This window comes from Asparagus officinalis, chromosome 1 (genome assembly GCF_001876935.1).
Source record: "Asparagus officinalis chromosome 1, Aspof.V1, whole genome shotgun sequence".
NCBI lineage: Eukaryota > Viridiplantae > Streptophyta > Magnoliopsida > Asparagales > Asparagaceae > Asparagus > Asparagus officinalis.
This window is the reverse complement of record NC_033794.1, coordinates 119,577,293-119,583,507: the sequence shown is the minus strand read 5'-3', so window position 1 is coordinate 119,583,507 and position 6,215 is coordinate 119,577,293.

Here is a 6,215-nt window from a genome sequence, read left to right as displayed (position 1 = left end):
ACATTGATCCCCATATCCCCCAATCTAGTAAAGCGCATCTCTTTGGTGTATCATTAATTAATATTACAGAGTGACATGGATCACCGAAATTGTTTTTCTATAGACCAGTATATTAACATCTTCCCCGCTACGAATGTCAAATGTTTTCTGATATATTTGCATTAACGGTGTATCAAAAAAATATTGATCAATTGTTAAATTAATAGACTCTTTAGAGATTTGCACGCTGATATTCTAACTTCCCTAGCTCGTGTGCATCATTTTCCTAGGATTTGAACCCCCTCCAGTCTCACTATAAAAAAAATAAGTGAATTTTTTTTACTTTTTTAATTTATTTATCATAACCGTCTATTTTTTAGTGGGGGGTAGAAATTCAGTCTAGCATTTACCTTTTTCTGATCAATCTCTATATATTTGCACTAATTTCAACTTTTCCTTGAATTAAGATAAATTGCGACAATCACCTAAACAGTATATGATAGAAAAAACTGGGTTTATTTAGCTATCTTAATTTTGACCGTGAGAATATAAAAGAAGATAAGGTCGAACTAATACGTGGGGATAACAGAGGTTTCTGGTTATTGTATCAAGTAGCTGGCAAAGTTGGCGAAAGCACTGAAAGGAGATGGCAGCAATGTTTTCATGAAGGGGCGCAATATGATAAAATGGATGGGCTTGATGAATAGGCAAAAAGATGAGCCAGTATTTTGGGATATAATCACCCACCATCATCAAATCTTTGATGCATATATAACACATGAGCCAGTATATATAGTGGGATATAATCACCCACCATCATCAAATCTTTGATGCATATATAACACATGAGCCAGTATAGTGGGATATAATCACCCACCATCCCCTCTTTGCTCTTACTTACTGATGAATAGAACATTCTAATTTGTTATGAATTCATTGCTGATCATAATGTATCAAAAAAAAGAGAAGAGCCCTCGAATCAATGAATTTATCCTAGAATATTTTGTTTTGTGCCAATCAAGGACACCTGTCTTTGTAAACATGTGTCCGATGGATTTGATCCATGATCCTTATTATTTTCTGTGAAAACGGCGAAGGAATTGAGAAAAACGTGAAGAATAAATAAAACAGGCTCCACCACACCCTAGTGTGGTGTCTGTTGCGCGCAGCAGAATTTTCGGCAGCACTTCGGCAGCACAACAAGAGAGTCAGGTCGCAATAAGAATTCTTGTTTCTCAAAGGGAACAAGAATCTGAAGCCTAATATCCTATCAAAGTAGGATATTAGCTCTTCCTCTCGTCAGCTTTAGGACTGTGCGTCGAGGGAACCTAAAAAGCTATTACAAATCACATAAAAGCAGTACAACCAATTTTTACGTGGTTCGGAAAATTGCCTACGTCCACGGGGCAAGGAGGGGGAGATCTACTAATAGAGGGAGAGAATACAACTAGGGTTTACAATCACTCACAATCTAAACCCTCAAACAAACTCTCAAATCCCTCACACAAAACTCTCTCAAAAGGCTGCACAAAAGGACTGCACCAAAACAAATCTCCTCTGCTGAAGAAAAATACCCAAAGCCGAAAAATTTCTCCCGCAGCCAGCCAAAGCAAATCTTCCGCAGCCACACAACCCCAAAATCAATCAAGCCTTGCACAAAAAACCTAGGAGAAAAAATTGAAGCTATATATAGCTTCAAATCATCGGGTGGGCCTGTCCTCTTCACGCACAACCAATCACGTGGGTGGCCCCCCCCACAATAAATGCGTTCACACAATTCTCCATCTCGGTGAAGTTTTCTCAAAACAGAGCCGATACCAAAGCAACCAAATGTCCCATTTGTTGTGACCAGTACGAACTCAATCCACAACACGTCGAGAACCCGAACGAGAGTCCAAACAATCTCACCCCCATCAAAATCAACTAATCCAACCGGCTGCATCTGAAAGACTGCCTACGTATCCTCTTGCCCAAGGAATCAAGCCGAACATAGTTCACCCAAATGGCCGCCAACGGCCTCAACAATCACGAATGTGCAACAAGTTTCGACAATGACCAAACTTGTTGCTCGGAACCACCTTAGTGAGCATATCTGCCGGATTATCCTTCGTGTGGACTTTAACAATCTCCACATCGCCATCTTCAAGAACATCCCGAACGAAGTGATAACGAACGTCAATATGCTTCGTCCTCGCATGAAAAACCTGATTCTTCGCCAAATAGATAGCACTCATGCTATCACAATGAATAGTGACGGACCTCTGCGATATACCAAGTTCCTCCAAAAGTCCTCGAAGCCAAATAGCCTCCTTCACAACCTCCGTAACTGCCATATACTCTGCCTCCATCGTAGACAAAGCCACCGTCGACTGTAAGGTGCATCTCCAACACACCGGCGCACGAGTCAAAGTAAACACATACCCTGTCGTAGACCGGCGCTTATCCAAATCCCCGGCATAATCCGAATCAACATAGCCAATGCATAACTGCCCACCTGTAGTGTCCCGCTCATAAACTAAACCAACATTGAGTGTACTTCGAATTAGGGCTGTTAATCGGTTTGAATGGTGCGGTTAATAGGTGACACCGAACACAAAACCGATCTATTTTTTCGGTTTGGTTCGGTTTGGTTTTTCACTATTTTTTTCAAAAACCAATTGTGTTCGGTTTAGTTCGGTTCGGTTTTTCTCTGGTTTATATCGGGGTTTTTTTGGTTATTCTATAAAGAAAACAAGTCTAGAAAAGTAGAAAGTAGAAATATCTCATATTACATAACCGTTTCCGAAAAAGTGATGAAAAACTAGAATAGCAGAAAGATGATAGATCAGAAGAACAAGATCAATTACCCGACCACTTGTTTGTAGTTGTAAAATTATGGATCCAGGTTTTTTCCCCCATAGAATTAGAAGAACAAGATCTTCAGAAGACATTGGAGTGTACATGCGTCTTGCTAAAGAATCATAACACTTTTTTCCACACAACAGAGGGTAGTTCTCTTCATACGTGAGGTTCTCTGGTAGAATGCTATTGTTTCCAACAACTTGCACATGTACCAATGACATCTCTATTTTCCATTGTTCTAAGGGTGTGTTTGGTTAGTATTTAGCAAGCAAAAAAAAAGAAAAAGAAAAAAGCATGAGAAATATGGTTTCTGGGACCTGACTATGTTGCCACATAAGATTTTAGTTTCCAATTGATCCATTTCCCTTGTTTTCTTCGGTTTTGGTTTCCCGTAAGCTGAGCCGGGTCAGTAAAATGTAAATCCTATTCAGACCAAAATGGGAATAAAATAACTTTTCGGTTTTTCGGTTCGGTTTCGGTTTCCAGACATTCGAAACCAAAACCACACCAAACCTTTCGGTTTTCGGTTATTTTTTTCGGTTTGGTGCGGTTTTTTTCTTTCCTCGGTTTTTTCGGTTATGGTTCGGCTTTGGTGTGGTTATTTTTTCGGTTATCGTTTTTCAAGTTACAGCCCTACTTCGAATGTACCTTAAAATCCATCTCACGGCGTCCCAATGACCCACTCCTGGATCGTGCATGTATCTAGATACCATGCTCACCGCCTGTGACAAATCTGGCCTCGTACATACCATTGCGTACATCAAGCTTCCAACCGCACTCGCATATGGAGTCTTTGACATCAACTCTCTATCTTCAACTGACTTCGGTGAAAGACCAGCTGAAAGCTTCAAATGGGCTCTCAATGGTACACTAACTGGCTTCGTATCCATGCTAACATGGAATCGCTGTAGAACCTTCTTCAAATAAGCCACTTGTGTCAAACAAATCATGCCCTTCTTCTTGTCTCTGCCGATCTCCATCCCTAAAATGCGCTTCGCTTCACCCAAGTCCTTCATCTCAAACTCATTCGAAAGCTGAACTTTCAACTCATCTATAGCTGACCTGGAACTAGAGGCAACCAACATATCATCGACATAAAGCAACAAATAGATGTATGCACCTCCTCTCAATTTGCGAAAATATACGCAAGGATCAAACTGGCTCCGAGTGTACGAATGACCAATCATAAAACCATCGAATCGCCTATACCACTGTCGAGGAGACTGCTTCAAACCGTATAGCGATTTCTTCAATCTGCAAACCAACTTATCTTTTCCTGCAGCTCGGAATCCCAATGGCTGAGTCATATATATTTCTTCATCAAGATCACCATGAAGAAATACCTTTTTCACATCTAACTGATATAATTCCAAACCATACTGTGCCACCAAAGCTAGCAAAATTCGAATCGAAGAATGCTTCACCACCGGAGAGAAAACCTCATTATAGTCAATACCTTCCTCCTGTGCATAGCCATTCGCAACCAACCTAGCCACGAATCAGCCTCCGAACTCTGCTCGGCCTCTCTGAATGTAGTAGGCACCAAATCATCGATACTCTCCACCGGAAGTGCATACGCAACTGTGTCGGCATACCGTGCTGGCATCTGTATGTTTCTCCTCTGTCTCCGAACCGCAATTGAATCCTGAACCTGAGCCGTCGGTTCCTGATCCTGCATATTTGTACTCGTATCCTTCGTGTCACCGTCGTGCTCGCCTGGTGTCACCTCAGTCGGCACCTGCATGGATACTGTACCATCTGGATAATGTGGAGCTGCATCGATCTCCACCACCTGCGATATCTCCTCCGTCGGGTTGCTCTCCACCTGATGAGAGCTGGGAAGCTTCAAGATAGAAGCCTCATCGAATGTGACATCCCTACTCAGCACAATCTTCTTATCCACTGGATCCCAAAGCTTGTATCCCTTGACACCACGCTTGAATCCTACAAATATGGCCTTCCTAGCTCGAGGTTCCAATTTATCAGTTCTAACATGATAATATGCAGGGCACCCGAATACCTTGAGCTGGTCATAGTCATGTGCTGGCTTTCCCGACCACATCTCCATAGGGGTCTTCCCCTCAATCGCAGATGAAGGCAGCCTATTAATGAGGTGGCTCGCATATGTAAGTGCCTCAGCCCAAAAGATCTTCTCCAAACCACTCTGCGACAATAAGCATCGGATCTTCTCCAGTAAAGACCGATTCAACCTCTCTGCCACCCCATTTTGCTGCGGTGTATGACTAACTATGAAGTGTCTCTCTATGCCCTCGTCTCAACATAGCTACTGAAATGGGTCAGAAGTATACTCACCACCGTTGTCGGATCGCAACGTCTTGATCTTTCTCCCAGTCTGCAGTTCCAATCTCTTCTTCCACTCCATAAACAAATCTAGGATTTTACTCTTCTTCGTCATGGTGTACACCCAACAACACCTAGAATAGTCATCTACAAAAGTGACAAACCAATGTCGACCACCAAGTGATGCAGTCTTGGTGGGACCCCAAACGTCTGTGTGCACGTAATCCAGGATGCCCCTCGTCTGATGAATGGCAGTCCCGAACTTCACCTTCGTCTTCTTACCAAGAACACAGTGCTCACAGAACTCAATCTTCCCACTCTTGGCTCCCTTCAATAGCCCCTGCTTGCACAATGCCTGCAGTGACTTTTCACCTGTGTGCCCCAATCTATAGTGCCAAAGTCTGCTCATGTCCGCTTCTGAAATAGCCGAAGCAACCTGGCCAATCTCGGTGCTTCCCTTCAGATAATACAAATTCCGATTGCGGACTCCCCTCATCACCACCAATGATCCCTTAGTAACCTTCGCTACAGCGTTTTCGAAAGTCACCTTGAATCCCTTCGCCTCCAAAGCTCCAACTGAGATAAGATTTTTCTTCAGTTGAGGAACAAATCTCACCTCCTTCAACTCACGGACTACTCCATCGTGCATCCTAATCCGCACGGTACCTATCCCACAAACGCCACAGGATTGATCATTTCCCATGACAACAACGCCCCCGTCGACTTTCTCAAAAGATGCAAACCAGTCTCGCCTAGGGGTCACATGAAAGGTAGCGCCGGAATCAAGCATCCAATCTGATGCATCCACATGGTTCACCTCCGGAGTAATCAGTAGAGAAAAGCACGAATCATCGGAATCATCGCCTTTCGCAATGTTCACCTCATTGGCCTTCGGGCCCTTTTTCTTGCCATTCTCCTTCTCCTTGAGCTTCGGGCAGTCTCTCTTCCAATGTCCCTGCTCCTTGCAGAATGCACATTGGTTCTTTGTTAATTGGTGGCGGCCTCTAGACTTTGACCTTCCTCTATTACCACCTTTCGGATATGGGCTTCTACCTCTCGTCGACAAGGCCTCTCCTGAAGTACTAGCGCGGGAA